Raw genomic sequence first — 17,524 nt, forward strand, 5'->3', positions numbered from 1 at the left:
AAAACATTTTAATTTCTAGGTGAGAAAAAGGTGTTCAAAGCATATGCATGTCTAGCTATGGCAGGCTTTTTTTGTGAGAAAATTTCTGCAAATAAAGCAAGCTTAAACTTCAACAATAGCATGTCAGAATATTCAAAATCATGGTAAAAATCTTCTCACTGGTCATGATGAATTATTATGGTATCTATTGTATGTTTAGGGCAAGATGTCAATACTACAACAAGTCCTAAGATGTCTTGGTTTCCTTCTTAAGGTTAAAGCTTTTTTGTTGTTGTTGTTGAGATAAATGCAGCATCAAAACACAAGCCAGTTGATCACACACACACACACACACACACAATCTTTGGCCATAGCTCCACTCATTTCCAGACCCACAACTGACAGTAATTTTGCCATTCCCACTCCCTATTACATTCTTTCTTTAAGTACATTTGTGAAGACTTGCTCTCAGGTAAACCAGTTGACTGCATATATGGTTCACAGAATTTACTTGGTTGGTCCATGCACTTAGTGCGTTATAGAGGATACCAATGTTCTTCAGTGAGCCAGTTAAAGGAGTTGGTTGACTTGGTAGCTTTGCCACATTGTTATGTTAATATGGGATAGTAGCATAAGCTACTGTTAATATTAATTAATACTATATTAATATTAATATGGAATAATGCTGTCCTGTATACACCATGAGTGAGCCCAGCACATTGACTACCTCGATGTCTAATTTCATGGAAATGAAAGGAATAGGTATTCTTGCGTAAGGCTTCATTTGATGAGCGCTTGTGTTCTGATGTTTTGCAAAACTCTTCAACATATTCCCTCAAGATAGGTCCATCCATGATATTGTGGTGATTTGTTTTCAGAATCTTTTGGAATTCAGTGATGTCATTATTCTAATAGCAACCTACTAAAGTCATCATTGCTGGAATTTCTGGATCATTTTTGTACTGCTTGGCCCTCTGTGGGGCAAATGGATTTAGTCCCTTTTTCATCAGTGTATTTGCTAAGATCAAATAGTTTCAGCAAGTGGTTTCTCTTGGACTCCCCTACTCATCATAATTCTGGAAGGTTTAAAAAAATCACCTTCTCTCAAGTGAATTTATCTGCCACATTCTCTGATGATGCCATGATCACTGGATGAGGTGGGTCAGTATTGATATGAAATGTTTTAATTTTTTTCCTTTTCTTTGCTGTATACATTTTAATTCCCAAGACATATTTTCTTTTTCCCCCCAAAGATTTATCAATTTATGCATTCAAGAACTGGGGCACAGGCCAGAGGTTTGGGGGTGAGAGGATTCACCAGAGACAGAGTGGGGAGCAGAATAGGCAGACTGACTGAAATAGACTGCTGAGGGGAGCAGCGGGGAGTCAGGAGAGGTCTATTGTGCCATGTGGGTAGCTCCCTGGCCGGGGATCAAACTCGTGCTGCAGAGGCTGCAGGTATCTTCACTGTGCTGTGCTAAACCCCCCTCCCCTGCCACCAAGGAGGCCCTCAAGACATATTTTCTAATAACTGTGTACCACTGCTCAGATCTTCTCCATCATCAGTCTTGCTTGACTGAAGTAACTGGGATAAAGTGTTTTTGAAGATTTCCATATTCCTGTCATTCTAAATATAATGTTCCAAGATTTGGGTTTGTCTTAAACCACAGCCTATCATTCTTAGCATCTTTCAAAGCTAATATCACAGACTCAAATAGACAGTACTAAAAGCATGAACAAAGCATTATGGAAACTGAAAGGGGAAGAAGAACCAACTTTATGTAGGAACTGGGGAGGTTTCACAAGGAAGGTGAAAGCCTGACTCACTTAGAGGATCTCGTGAAATGGAAAAGAGAGGGGGAGACATTCCAGGAGGGGAGCTTCATGAGCACATCAAAGTTATTAAATGCAGTCCCACGTGGCCCAACAAGCAGGAGGGACAGTGTCTGAAGAACAGGCACAGGATTGGGACAGAAATGTAATTACAGTAGAGAAATTAATTAAACAAATGAATGTCTGAATTCACTAAAGTAGTTAAAATAATTTAAGCAAATGAACACTTTTAATTCATTTGAAGTCATTGATTACCTGGATCAACTAATTCTTTATTAAGAAAACATTTATCAAGTTATAACTCAAAAAACAAAAACAGTTTTAAGCAAGATATTGAAGAAGAGGTTGGGGTGGGGAGAACCTAAGGCTGAAATGGATGTGGCAGAGGACCTGGCCTGCTGGCATCCTGGCCACCTGCCCTGCGGCTCCTCCCTGGGGCTCCGCCCCTGTCGCTGCTGAGGAGGAGCTGTCCGACCTTCAGGTTGGCACAGCAGGAGCACCACACCTGGCATGCATTCCCCAACCTGCAGCCGCACCTCGGGGGCAGGCTGGCCGGCGTCTGCGAGGCAGCCTTTAGGGATCCCCAAGGCCCTCTCAATCAATAATCCCTGGGGTTTTTTATGGGGGTGGGATTATGAGGATTTGGAAAGGAGACGATTAAGCCCTACTTCAAAGACAGCTCTCGCCGCACCTGCAGCATTTATGAAGCTCTATTAATAGAAAGCACACGATTGAGCTGTAATCCCTAATTCAAGAAAATCTATGATTTATGCCTTTGGACCCAAGAGGCCCTGTGAAAGTTGGTTCGCCGGCTGCATGGAGGCGGCTGACCCCACATCTGGTCAAGGCTGACATAGTCACCTGGGGTTGTGTGGGACACCATTTGGGCTGCGCCAGTAAATGGGAAACTATTCTGCAGACCCAGTCAGTCCCCGCAGGAGCTACTCTTGTGGGTTTTTTGGTTTATCCTAGGGTGTCTGTTGTTTTAGGGCAGGATCCCCTAAACAGCTCGGACTGTCGACAGTACTATGCCGGTTTCTGCGGTCAGCCACACCACAATCTACCTGTCCTGGCGGCAGTTCCCCTGTTCCCCTCTTCTCACCTGGAACCTCATTTTTCCGTCTGGGTAATGACGACAGTCACATCAACTATCATAGGAGCACCTGGTGGTGGCTTGGGAATTCTAGAATCTATCTGGGTACAATTTGATCCTAAAGGTCTGTGTATTTGAGTTTCTCTTTTCCAGATAGGATAGAGCCATTAAGTAATGTCTAGGTTCACCTCAGAAAGCCAAAAGCCACCTGCCACCTGGGAGTCCTTTTGCTGAATATATAAAAAGAGAAAAATGTGTTTAAATTACAGGAGGAAGGGTTCACAGCTACAATTACTAAAAAGAAAATTCCACAAATAACAAGGGTAGTAAAACTATTTTTCATCAGGCAGGGTATTAAGCCAAAGTTGAGGAATGGGGTGGGGTGACTGTCCTCTTACTTAACCTTGTGCTTTGTCTCATATTCACAGCTGTATGAGAATCTGTGTGCAGAAGACCAAAGATATAGTTCACCAATCATCCATTCAACTATTTATAAATGAACAAGTGTCTGGACATTTCTATTATTTAAGGACTTTGTATTCCTTTTTATTTTCCTCCTATGAATATATTGATATTTTTATATGTGACATATAAATTCACATAGCAAAATTTTTCATTTTTATATTTAAAAATTTTAAGTTTCCCATATAAATATATTCTGTTACTGTTTATGTTAAATCCTTAAATTATCAGGCATATCGTAATTCAGCCCCAACTAACACTTCTGCTTTATGAAAAGAAATCAGACAGAACCAGAACTTGAAAGCATCCTAAATTAGGAAGTGGCCACTCTTAGTTGGAAGACGTCTGTACCATCCCAGATTCCACCACTAAGCTCCTTTCTGTAGACTGAGCTAAGTGTTTATACAGCACTGACATGGAACAGGAGGGGCTTCAAGGGAGGCTGGAGAGATTGGAAGCAGAACTCTGGCTCCCCATGAAGAGCAACAATCAGTGAGAACAATAGTTCAGGATGAAACTTATTAAATGGAAAAGAAGATTATTTCTCTATGTATTGATTTTTTAATGATAAATATATTTGGATAGTTTTTAAGTGCAGATAAATACAAGTATAAGATGATTCAAAATTGCCATTCATCCCACTGTCTGGAAATAAGCATTGTAAATATTTTGATGTATTTCTTTCCATTATTTTTTCGATGTTTATCTATTCAGAGATAGAGGATATAAATATTGTTACAAAAGTTTTTATTGTTAAATGAAATAGGGGTATCAGTGATCATAAATGGTAACAGAGAATGTGTGTGTGTGTGTGTGAAAGAGGAGGGAGGGAGAGACAGAGAGAGAGAGAGAGAGAGAGAGAGAGAGAGAAAAGAACAAGGAAAAAATTATTTTCTTTCTCTGTTTCTTTTTCTTTGCATATCATGACAGGAAGATTTTTCTGTGCTCTTAAATATATTTTAAAACAGAAAATGTCAAGCCTCTAAAACATAGATGATAAGTTATTTTATGTAGCCATTTCTAATTTAACTTTGAGCTCTAGTATTAACTTTTCATTATTTATAATAACACAAGCCTGGACATCCTCATTTGACTGAGACAGGTAACAAAACCCAAAAGATCGTGCACTGCAGAGCCAGATGTGAATCCCTGCCAAACTTCTCTGTACCTCAGTTTTCTTACCTGTAAAATGGGGCTCGAATACATCCTACCTCAAAAGGTACCACTGGGAATTAGTAAGTTAATATTTGTGCAGTGCTTAGAACCTTAAGACAACACAAGTTAATCATAAACGCTACACAGTGGTTGTTTGTGGCTGTTATAGTGAGGCAAGGTTGCTCAGCTTCTCTGATTTACCCAGCATCCCCTCCAGCAGAGCACCTGTGCTGGTGCCTAATCTTTGTCGGGGCTCCTCCTCTGTGTTGGGTGTCCAAAGGGGCGATGGTGGGGTTTAACATCCAAAATAACAGAAATAAGACAGAAATAACAAAATAAGACAAATAACAAAAATAAGACAGAAATCCAGTAATTCTTTTGTCTGCTCCCCTTGCTGTCTCTCATTTGTACACCCTCACCCCACCTGACACAGGCCCACCTTCCCATCACACATCTCCAGCCCCGAAGATCTAGAAAAAGTTGTCAATCCCAAGTCTGCCAGAACTGCCTTTGGAGTAATTTCTAGTCATAATGCTCAAGGGGTTTTGTTTCCTTTCTCTGTTTTTTTTTTTGTTCTCCTCAGGATGAGAAGACGACTGTGATTTATGCTCCAGGCTGCATTTTATTTGGAGGACATCATTCCTCCTTTTATTGAAGGGAGTTGAAGGAGAAGAGGAAAAACATGCTGTAAGTGCTGTGTACGTACAGGAAATGAAGATCCCTGTCTCCTCTCCTGCCTCTCTCTACCTTCTTCTTGCTCCCTCTCTCCAGCTCCTTCCACGCATCTCCCTCGCTCCTCTAAGAACTACAGTTTGGCAAACACCTCACCTCGGGATTTCTGACATTAATGAGGTAGCAGGGAATGGAGAATGACCTGCTGAGGACAAACTTCAGGAAGATTGCCCAGAGCTTCCTTGCTCAGCAGAACTGATAAGATTAAACCAACTGTAACCCAGTAAACAAACCACATGGGAAAGACCAGAAATATGTAATGGTTTGGCTCCAAGAAATATAACTTTGGTGCTCTGTACGCTGGACAAATTGAGTTATGTGGAAGAGGCCTGGGTCAGAAAGCAAACCAAGGGGCTGTTTTCCTGTTTAAAAATCTGCAGCCTGGGGTTAGCTTTTATAATCTTGAGGAATAAAACTCACAGGAAAGGAAACTCTTAAAATAGCTCTGCTGAGATCACGCCTTCCTGGTTGAACGCTCAACTCTCCTCCTTCCTTGGCGCTCCCTACATCTCTCTGTAGGTCTAAGGCTACGTTCCCAACTGGCCTGAATCCAGGCCGGTATTTTTTATAGGGTAATTCCACTGTGGGCACTCGTCTGTCTAAATGAGGCAGAAAGCCTTTGCTGATTTTGTGTTTATTTGCTTGCTGATAAGGGCCTCATGTTCTCTCTGGAAGACAGTGTATAACTATATGGAGCAGCAGGACTTATCTTCAAGCACAGATTCTACCCAGGTTGACAATGCAGTGAGATAAGCCACCAAACCTTGACTTACTTGTCTGTAAAATGGGAATCGTGCCAGCCTTGCAAGGATCAAGACAGACAATGTCTCTATGAAGTGCGTCATGAAATGGAAAAGTCTCCCAAAGACACTCCAACTGTCTCCAAACACAGCTAAGTCTTCTGAGCTAAGCTTGTGCTAATGAACAACTTTTTTTCCCAGCTGCACTGATGTATAATAGACAAATCATGTGATTTTTTGTGCCTATTCCCATTTCCCCTGCCCAGTGCCCATCACCTGCCAACTATTTTTCTGTTCTCCTATTTATGAGTTCAATTTTTATTTTAGATAAATATATCATTTCATGTATCTGTTTTAGTCCAGCCTATTTCATCATCCTAATTTTCTCCAGAAGACAGGATTTCCTTCTTTTTTAAGGGTAAAAAAAAAATCCATCGTGTGTGATCATATTTCTTTATCCATCTACCATTGATGGACATGTAGGTTGCTTCCATGTCTTGACTATTGTGAATAATGCTGCTATAAACACAGGAGCACAGTTAACTCTTCAAGAAAAGGATTTCCTTTCCTTGGGTATCTATCCAGAAGTAGAATTGCTGAATCATGTAATCGTTATTGTTAATACCTTGAGAGTGGTAAACCATGTTACATTTCTACCAGTACTAGTGTACCTTTCTCTCTGCATCCTCTTTGTTATCTTTTGTTGTCTTTTAAATAGTAGCCAATCTTGCAGGTGTGAGGCGATATCTCAGTGTGGTTTAGATTTGCATTTCTTTGATGATTAGTGTTGAGTTTAATTTAACATATCTGTTGGCCATTTGAATATCTTCTTTGGAAAATGTCTAGATTCTTTGCTCATTTTTTTTTTTTGTATTGATTGAAACCAAGGTAACTTGGTTTATCACATTGCATAAATTTCAATTGCACAGCTTGTGTCCTCACAGGGCAGCAGTGTTGGGACTGTTGGGATGTGGCTTGGGGATGCATAATTGTCTGGCACAAGCTAGGGGAGAGTGAATAGGGGCTACTGCTTGGGGGAGGGGAGCACTGTTGCTGCTGACTCCTATCTAGAGTCCTTGTTTCTTTTTTTGTGTTTTTTTTTTTTTAAGATTTATTTATTTGTACAAGCACTGGGTACAGTCAGAAGCGCGGGAGGGTGAGAGAATTCACTAGAGCCAGAGCGGGGAGCAGAGCAGGCAGACTGATGAAGTACACTGCTGAGGGGAGCAGCGGGCAGAAGGAGAGGTCTGCACGCCATGTGGGACCCTCATCCGACTGCCAGGGATCAAACTGGCGCTGCAGAGGCCCTGCGGGCAGCTTCACAACCCAGCGCTCAATGACTGCACCACCGGAGAGGCCCCTAGAGTCCTTGTTTTACACTTCCTGTCAAGGTGCTCTAGCTGGTTATGCTAATCTGGCCATAATATCTGCCTGCTCTTTTCAGCAGATATCCTCATACCAAGGCCTGTGTCCTGGTGAGAGGCCCCCTACCTGATTGTATTTTAGCTTGGCCAGAAGAAACTTTGGGTGCCAAGACTACATCCCAAGAACAAGGAGGGCTGGGGAATCTACGCAAATTTTATGATCTTTTAACATCTGTGTACGCTGCATCACGATCACTGCCAAAAGTCTAGTTTCCATCTATCAGCACACAGTTGACACTTTTACACAGCTCCCATCCAGTAACCACCCTGTGTCAGAATCTAAGTGTTTTTGTTTCAGGCCTTACATTCAAGTCTTTAATGCCTTTTGAGTTGATTTTGTGTGTGTGGTGTAAGATAATGATCCAGTTGCATTATTTTGCATTGGCTGTCCAGTTTTCTAACACCATGTATTAAAGACTCTGCCATTTGCTACTGCATATTCTTGACTCCCTTGTCAAAAGTTGTTTGGCCACATACTCATGGGTTTATTTCTGTTTTGTGTCACAACAATTTGTTGGTGAATGTTGGACAGGTACAGAGGCTACCACCCAGAAGAGCCCAGTACTTGGTTGAATGATCTACTGCTATCTTCTTGAAATTCTTATTTTTGAACAGAGCCCTATAGTTTCATTTCACAATGGATTGGAAATTTATATAGCCACTCCAGGGTAGGATTATATTTTTGTGACCTAGGAATAGGTACGGTCTTCTTTTCAAAACTCCATGTTATAAAGCAAAAGTTGGTTTATGCAACCCTCCCTCCCTCCAAATTAAGTGATCAGATATCATAACAGATGGGGAGAAGCTATTTGTAAGATCCCAAACTGACAATCATAATTCTATTTTAATTATTGTTTGTAACTGGTTCACTTCACATATTGTTTAATTAAATTACCTAATTTCAATAGCAATTTCAACTGACATACACATCTTTGGTAATAAATGCAATCACCTCTTGGGAAGCATTGAACTCAGTTGGTGAGAAGAGCTGTGGAAGGACATCCTGCAGGGGACCCAGGACCTAGAAGTTTAGTATCTCTCTGACTTCATAAGTTAGGTTTTATAGAGAGACTATGGTGTTAGTACATCCCACGAACCAGTTAAGTCGAATTCATTTAATACTGCTTCAAATATAGGTCAAAAATTCTTAGATTTCTAGAAGCTTGCGTTGGTTCCTAAAATTTCTTTTAAATTTTCTTTGACTGTTGATTCTCTGTGTGATTACACTAGGCTCCAAGCTCAAAGGTCGTTATTTACATGGTTCCATAGAGCATAAGATCCACAGAAACATCTGATAACGCATTTGAAGTGCTTCTCTGAAACAACACATGCACTTAAAGCCAAGGATTAATTTATTCACTCAGTATCCCTCCTGCCCTGTGAGCTATGCCTCACAGGAATGTGTCTAGAAAATTGCAATTATGCAAAAGAAAATTAAGCATTGCCTAAGAATAGGTTTCCTTCCTTAGAAGGGAGCATTGTAACAATGTTCAAAAAAAAAAAAAAACCCAGGTAATTACTTTGCTATGCACAAGTCTCATTTGGAAGTTATGCATGGAATAGGAATGCTATGTGGAAATATTGCGCGATTCATTGTTTTTTCAGCAAATTGTTTCTTTACAAATGCAATTGTGGTGGTCTCTGTGTATTATCCTGTTCTTATGGCCCATGTTAAAGCTTCTGAAGTCACTATGAAGTTTTGATGTTTGCAGTAGTTTCCTGCTAGATATCCTTTATTAAACTAAAGATGTTTTCTTTCTATTCTCATTAAGAATTTGTACTGGATAGATACTGGGATCCTACGAAGATTGTCATCTACTTTTGTCTCTTTTAGTCTGGAAGATATAACACGCATTAAGAAATTTCCTTTATTGAACCATTCAATAAATGTGAATTTTACTTGGATTTATTTATTTATATTTTCTACATCTATGGCCATGAGTGAGACTTATTTAGATATTTTTTATACTCTCCTTGTTCATTTTGAGTGTCAAGATTATGCTTGTCTTAGAACATCTACTGGAATACTTTCCATATTTTTTCTACACTTTGAAAAAGCATAAATAAAAGAGAAACTACAAATTTCTTGAAGTTTGATAGAACCACTTCAAATTTTTCTATAAAGATAAGCAGGACTGGGCCTCCCCTGGTGGTGCAGCGGTTGAGCGCTGGGTTGCGAGGCTGCCTGCAGCCTCTGCAGCGCCAGTTCGATCCCCGGCCACCAGCAAGGGTCCCGCAAAAAAAAAAAAAAAAAAAAAAAAAAAAAAGGCAGGACTTTAATTATTTCAACTCCTTTTATGATATTTGCGCTTTTCAGATATTATACATGTCCTGGATCTTCTGAAGTCTCACTATACATTTTCTTATTATATATAATTTTTTAGAAGCTCATCAATTTCACCAACATTCCAAATTCAGTAATGTAAATTTTATAAGCATATTTGTTAATTTTGAAATGTTTTTATATCTTTTTTCTTTGTTGATTTGTGTTATTTGGTTTTTAAGTTTATATAACTAAATATCTATTTTATTGACATTTTTGAAGAAAAATACTTCTTAGTTGAAGGTTATGTTACCTTTTATTAATCTGACTTACATTCCATTAAACTCTTTTATATTATCCCTGTCAACTTACTTTCTATTGGATTATCATTTCATAATTTTAATTGAATGCAATTTTAAATTTTCATTCTGTTTTCTAAAAAATGCACTTAAGATAAAGTCATTTAAGTACTGATTCAGTGTTAAGCATTGTCATATTTTACATGTAATGATTTGATTTCCATATATTTCTAAATTATGTATAATTTGAATATAATTTCTTCTTTAACCCTAGTTTTATTTCAAAAATTGTTTTATTGCAAAAAGTATTTTACTAATTTATAACTGGATACAATAATTGACCTTCTTTTTTTCCAGTATACAGTTTTATCATAGTCAGAGAATATTCACCTATTGATTTGTATTGATGAAAATTGTTATTAGTCTTTTTCATGACTAATATAGGGCCAATTCTTCAAAAATATATATTTGTCTATTTGAGAAAAATAGGTTTTTTCTTGCTTCTTGATTAATAAGTTGTCTATATATATATATATATTTAAAGATTTATTTTATTTATTTATGCATACAAGAGCTGGGGTGTAGGCCAGGGGTGCAGGGGATGAGAGGATTCACCAGAGAAAGAGGTTGGGAGCAGAACAGGCCAATCTACTGAAATACGCTGCTGAGGGGAGCAGTGGGCAAAACAGGAAAGGTCTGCTTCACCATGTGGGTTAGCTTCCTGGCTGGGGATCAAATTTGTGTTGAAGTGGCTGCTGATAACTTCATAGGGCTTAGATTTAATCCCTTGTGCCACCAGGGCAGCCCTACATATATATTTAAATGAGCATTGTTAAATCAATTTTTAAATTTATGTCTTTCTTAGTTAAAATTATTTATCAGTTTCTGAAAGAGACAGTGGCGAAGCAACTTACCATCACTGGATCTCTCCTTGTATTCTCAACTGTTTTTGCCTTATAAATTTTTATAGTATTTTATCAGATTGTTCTTGATGTGGGGCCTTTGCCTTTGCATGCACCATATTCACAGCATATCCTGTGCTGTGTACTTAGTTTGGGAACACTTCCCTGCCCTCCCCCATCTCTAACAGTCAATGATTTGCGCACTCTATTCAGGTCAGGCTGCCTCTCAAAGACATTCCTGACCACCCTACTAAAATAGAAGCCCCGTCACCCCCAGCCTCCTTGACCTACTGATTTATACTCACAGCTGTGCCCACTGCCAATTATATTTATACATCCACAAATTTAATTTTTATCTTCTTTCACTAGAATATAAGCTCCTGAAAGCAGCAAATGTAGATTTTCAATAAATAAATGCAATTATTAATTCATCAACAAGTGAATGAATGCAGAGTTCCCCCTCCCCAAAATATTTCTGTTTAACCTATTTAATTATTTTTATTTATTTAAGTTTTATTTTTCTACTGGCAATAACTTTAAACATTTGCCTGGTATATCTTTTGTATCAAGTTTCACATTTTTAGTAACTTTACAGGTACATCTCTAATAAACAGCATACACCTGACACCCCCACTTTAATATGCCAGTTATAACATGAAAATTTAATGCACTCACATTTATTGTGGTTACTGATATGTTTGGACTTATTGCTGTCATTTGAAGTTGCCTACTACAGTTTTTCTTGCCACATGTTGTTATGATTAATAGTTGACATGTATGGATATTTTACAATGTACTGATCATTTTCCATGTTCTAGTACTTTTTAATTTTATATCATTTAATGATCAAAATAACCCTATGATTCATGCTTCAAGTGAAGAAACTGAGGCCTGGCTCAGTAAATTGGCTGCGGTCCCTTTCCTGCTAAATTGCAAAGCCAGGACTTAAGTTTTAACCATCTGTTTCTAGAAACCCTGGTCTCCCTTCCAGCTATGCTGCCTTGCTTCTTTTATCTGAGTCTCTGTCTCTGTCTCTCTCTCTTGCTTTGAATATTCACCTTTTATTTTTTACCTATAATGATACTGTGTAAATGTTGATAAACCACATTTTCAAACAAAATGAATAATTATTGAGTATCTACAACATATCCCTCCTGAAAATTTAAGGCAGCTTGCATGCTTCTACTCCTGCTCCTGTGATTAAAGTTCAGTGGACACAATCCAGAATTTTTATTCCATGTTGCCATATTGCTGTTAGTTTTATTGTTTGGTATCCTTCTTTACATTGTTGATCAACAATTTCTGCCTTTTATTCTAGAAAGTTTCTTCCTCTTACATCTACTACCTCCATATCTGTTCTATTAGTTTCACTCATTTCATTTAATTTTTGGGAATTAGAGGGCCATTAATGTTTTCATTTCCTATTTCTTTCTTCTTCTCTGACTTATCATCTGTCATAGTAGTCTGTTCTTGGTTTGGGTATAACAGCCTTTAAAATTTTCCTACAGTAACTTGGTAGAATATTTTTCTAATTTTCTCCTTTTTTGTGCATTATTTCTTTTTCCTCCAAAGTTGGCTCTTTTTTCTCATTGTGTCCTTTTATATGCTACAGATTTATCTTGAGCAATTTTTCATCATTCATTAAGATTTATGACTAATGTGATTAGTAGTGATAGTTGCTATGGGTTTTCTCTGCCTTGTCTATTTACCTACCTGTATGAGAGAAAAAAGACGTTAGCCCTGTGTAAATGGTTAGGTAAGCTAATAGGTCCATTTAGGTGCATGAATGAGCAGCGGGAAATATCCAATTACTAAAATGGAAGAGCTATTCCTTGGGAAGTATGGTATTTTAGAGTATTTCACTCCTAAATATAATTGGTTTCCTTTCATCGCCCGTTGCATCATTTTCGATTTCTAAAATTCATTCAAGTTTTTTTCCTCAGTCTCTCTAGATATACTGGGATTTCCCCCAGAGAATCCATGACATTAATTATCATGATGAAAATAAATTTTATTGAATATTTTCTCTAGAATTTATGTAAGTGTTTTATTCGTATTATCACATTTTAGGCTCAAAGTCACTCTGGGAAGTTGGTACCTTTATTACCCATGTTTACAGATAATAAGACCAAGGCTGAGTGTGATAATGAAACCCGTGAAGATGAAATTCCTTGTCCAAGGTTACATACCTAGTAAAAGATGCGGCCAGCAGTTGGATGCAGATAGGGTAACTTCAGCATGGTGCATACTCCTTTCTCAGCCATACGGCCACTTTTCTCTAATGTAGTGTGGGATATGGAATCCTCTTTAACCTTTGTTTGGGTCATGGAGCGTGGAGGAAAATTCCAGAAAAAAAGAAGTCTGGATGAGACAAAGGAATGGATTATGAGAAGGTGTGCTTTATGCACTGAGGCATGGAATTCTTATATCTGAGAAAGCAGACTTCTCATAATGGTTTGCCCAGGCCACACTTCGGAGATTTAACTGCCTGCGCTAGCTCAGGTTCAGGCTGCTGTTGCTATGATTTATAGCTAGGATCCAGCTCTGCACATCGCAGTCGTGTGCCATTCTCTCCAGACCCCAGAGACCCCCGTGCTCCAAGGATGGCCCCTTGTCATTTCAACCAGTTTAATAGGAAATACAAGCTACCCTTGAGAGGGCAGACCTGTCTTCTAGCCATCAACTGGTTGGATGTTCAACTCAACTCTGCAGAACTTGAGCTTTCTATTTTTAGAATCTGGCAAGGCTGAAGTCATACTGGGCGAGCTTTGTCTAAGGCCTCCTGCCAGACTGGCTTTGCCACACAAACCAGCCACAGAGGCAGCACAGCAGGCCAATTAGCCTGCAGCTGTCTGTCAGCTGAACAAACGAGGTGTGTGGACAGTGGGGCTGTCTTTGCCACAGACAGTAAACAGAACACAAGGATTAACTTTTCTGGTCTTAGAGCTGGGAAACCTGACATTCATTCTATCCATGTGATCTGACACCTTGGTTTTCATGAGAGGAACTGGACCCAACTTCTATGAAACTTCTATCAAGAAGAAATTATTTTAATCAAGAGTTCCCTAAAAATTGTGTAATATTTGTAAAATATCCTGCTTTTAGAGAAGGAACTCCACACTCTCTCTCCTGAGCCGGTATCTCTTATAAGTTCTGTGGTCTGGACAAATTACCTGATCTCTCTGGTCTCAGTTTCCTAGTTGGTAAATGGGAATAACGACACCCACATCATGAAGTTACTTTGAGGATTAAATCAGATAATCCCTACAAAGTGTTTAAAATGGTGCCTGGCTTTAATGGATTTTAATGGATATTGATTATTGTTTTAAATTCTCTGGATTTTAATCAAACTGTAGAATTATCACAATCGTTACAGATGACCAAACCGTGGCAGAGGAAATAACAAGACCAAGTTCACATTTTGGGTTCAACTGAACCAGGACTCAGTCCTCAGCTCTTTGATTCTAAATTTTCTGTGAGTTTCACTGAAATGTACTCCTGGTAGAACAGTTTCACTGACTCATTATTTGGCATTATTTCAACTGCCCAAGAGAGGAGATTATGAGACACACTCATTATGTCTGTGATTGGAGTCATAGAAGGAATCGTGTGAGGGCTGTTGCTGCCACATCACCCAGCAGCTTCTGCACTCATGGGAGAAATTCCTTGGGAATCAGTTTTAGATTAAAACTGTGCTTCTTCTGAACAAGTGGTTTATTTTATTTTTCTTATGGAGAAGTGTGACTAATCAAGATCTTTCTTTGTTTTGGCTGCTCAGGAGCTTAGTGCCAAATTTGTTGTCTCTCTCTAGTACTTCCATGTACTAATGTTATTTTAGATCTATGCTGTTCTTTTTTCTTATTTCCCCTTAACTCTGATTCCTTTGATAACATATTTTATCTTATTCCCTTGGTAATATATTTTACAGTTGTATAACCTTCTGTAGTGGTGACTTTTGGGAATAAAACAAGAATAAAAATAAAAATATTTTTAAAATCTGAAGATAGAGATTAATATGTGTTCATCTCTTCTGTTAGTCTTATTGGGTTAGATGTCATTGTTTTCACAGGGTCTGTAAGCTCTCCGGAACATATGAATTCAACTACTCAGAGTTTCCTGAGAGCTAGTATGTTGATAACAAGCAGAGGTTAAACTCATGTTAACTGTAGAAAATTTAAAAAATAAGATAGTTCATAGCCAACCATATGCTATTCATTTTTAAACAAATTATTGACTGCAAGGTGCAGAGAAAACCCAGGGGTAGGGAACCAGAAGAGGGAGCAATTACATCAACTTATGCACAACATCCTCAGAAAGTCCTCTCTGTTCATTCAAGACTGGTTCATTTCTCCTTCACTGTGCTCTCTGATATCTTTGTGTTTATTGCACTGCAGTGTTTTAAGGATAGTTGCTTATTTTTATTACTTTCCTAATGCCAATCTAGTACTAGTGTCATAGTACCAGATAAATAGCTAGATAGTTAGGTGGGTAAGTGGGTGGATGGATGAGTGGGTGGGCGGGCGGGCAAATGGATGGATGGATGGATGGACAGACAGGCAGATAGATAGATAACACAGATTCAATGCTTCTTGAAAGAATGAATGAAGATTACGGAGAAATAACAGTCAGCAGAAGTAGGCTAGGTGGAAGACTAGGAGGATTCGAGGGAGATAAAATATACATTTTATCTAAAAATTTGTACTCCAGGCAAAGAAGAAGAAAATTCTAAGCAAAGGAAAACAATATGAGCAAAGTCACAAAGCTATAGAAAACACTCATGTGCTTGGGGAATTACAAATATTTCAATTTGTCTCCAGACTGGATTAAGAGGGAATAGAAGGGATGAAGTTGGAATGTGAATTTTATCTTGAGCCCTATAGAGAGTCACTGATGAATTTTTGGTAGGGGAAGGGGCAGGTTATGAGATGATCACATATGTGTTTTAGGAAGATTATTTTGACTCCAGTGAAGACTGGATTGATGGCAGACATTTAGGAGGCTATTACATCAATCCAGGAGAGAAATGATGAAGCTTTTAATTAATTAGGTAGTGGGAGTTGCAGAGAGGAGGGGTGCACTTGAGAGGTTTTAAGGTGATAGAATCAACAGACTTGGTGATGTATTGCATGGGGAGGTTGTAGAAGAGGGAGGAGTCTGCAATGGTTCCCTTGTTTCTGTGTTGATTACCAGGATGGATGTTGGTGTCATTTTCCCAAACAAAAAATAAAAGGAGGCGAAAGGAGGGTGATCAAGTCAACTTTGGAATACTGCACTTAACTATGCCCTTGGTAAAGCCAAATAAAGCAGGCTTTTAGATACATGATCCAGAGCTCCAAAGATTGATTTGGCTAGACACTGCATCATTTGGGAGGCATTGGTGCAGAGTTGATAGCGGAAGGCAAGAGCGGGACATGCTTTCCAAGCAGATTAGAAAAGGGTAAAGGACAGAACACTGCAAGGCATTGACCTTTTGGAAATGAGCAGGGGAAAAAAATGATTTAATGAAGAAGACAGAGAATGGTGGATAGATTGGGAGGAAAAAATTGTGAGATCTCAAGCCAAGGGGGAAAAAATATCAAGAAATCAGGAGAGTCTTCTATTTCCAGCAATTTGACAGACTAGATATTCTGAATAATCCTCCTTTTGAAAAAAAAATACTGGATAAAATGTTACAATATATATTCAAATGAATTGCTCAACTGGTAATAAGGGAATCATCAGAAGTGATAATCACAATGAAGGTGTGAATTCAGAGGGCCAAGCTGGCTTACTTTCTTAGAGAAATATCTGTTGAACCCCAGAGAAGGTCTATTTTGATGGCCAGGCAGGCAACACGAAACAGAAGAAAACAAGATGAAGACTCTAACAAGAGATGTTCTAGAATGTGAGGATCCTCGTATAAAAGTACAAAGTAAATAAACCAGCACAGCAAAAGAGCAGAAACAATAATATTATCAATTTTGACCTATTTCTCTGTGGTTAGAAGGGGGAAAAATTCTCCCCTTAGGAAAAAGTCTCTCTTAAAAATTTAGAACCACAAACTAGTCCGTATATGGCTGGAATATAAAATCACAGTTAAAAAATAAAGAATTTTAAGTAAATGTGGCACAGAAACAATAATTAACAGAAATAATTAACAGAGATTTGAGTTATATCAGCAAAGATGACAAATTCTAGATTATCAAGAGAGGGAAATATGTTTAATACATGAAAGAAATAAAAGATGGTGTTAAAATAGAGTAAAAAAGTTCCTAACATCACTAATCAACATATAGAAGGAAGCAGGTAAGAGGCTGAGGTGTTAATATTTAAGAGTGGTAATATTTGAATATAGCTAAAATTTTATAGAATTAATGAAAGAAACTGATCCTTCAGGGAAACTAACAAATTCTGAGCAAGGAATGTTTCAACACAGTAGTGTTATGAAATGTAGCAAAGAGGAAGTGAACTTATTAAAAGTGGACAGAGAAAAAAGGACAGAGAGATAAAGAGCAAGCAACACAACATCTGCCTCTCAACAAAAATCAACAAACTAATAGACTTGATGTGCTCAGAAGATGGAGCTTTCAACCTAGGATTGTGCCTCCTCTTTCAAGAATGAGGCCAAAATACAAAACTTCCCATAAACAAAATGAGAATCTT

General features: G+C 38.4%; 1 pseudogene; it reads right to left on the reverse strand.

The window, feature by feature from the left end:
* Window positions 1-637: 637 nt before the first annotated feature.
* Window positions 638-2,926, reverse strand: LOC119234723 (COP9 signalosome complex subunit 2-like; annotated as a pseudogene).
* Between the last annotated feature and the right edge of the window lie 14,598 nt (window positions 2,927-17,524).

The sequence above is a fragment of the Talpa occidentalis genome, unplaced genomic scaffold, assembly GCF_014898055.3.
Source record: "Talpa occidentalis isolate TD23 unplaced genomic scaffold, MPIMG_talOcc4v2.1 talOcc4.8, whole genome shotgun sequence".
Taxonomy (NCBI): Eukaryota; Metazoa; Chordata; class Mammalia; order Eulipotyphla; family Talpidae; genus Talpa; species Talpa occidentalis.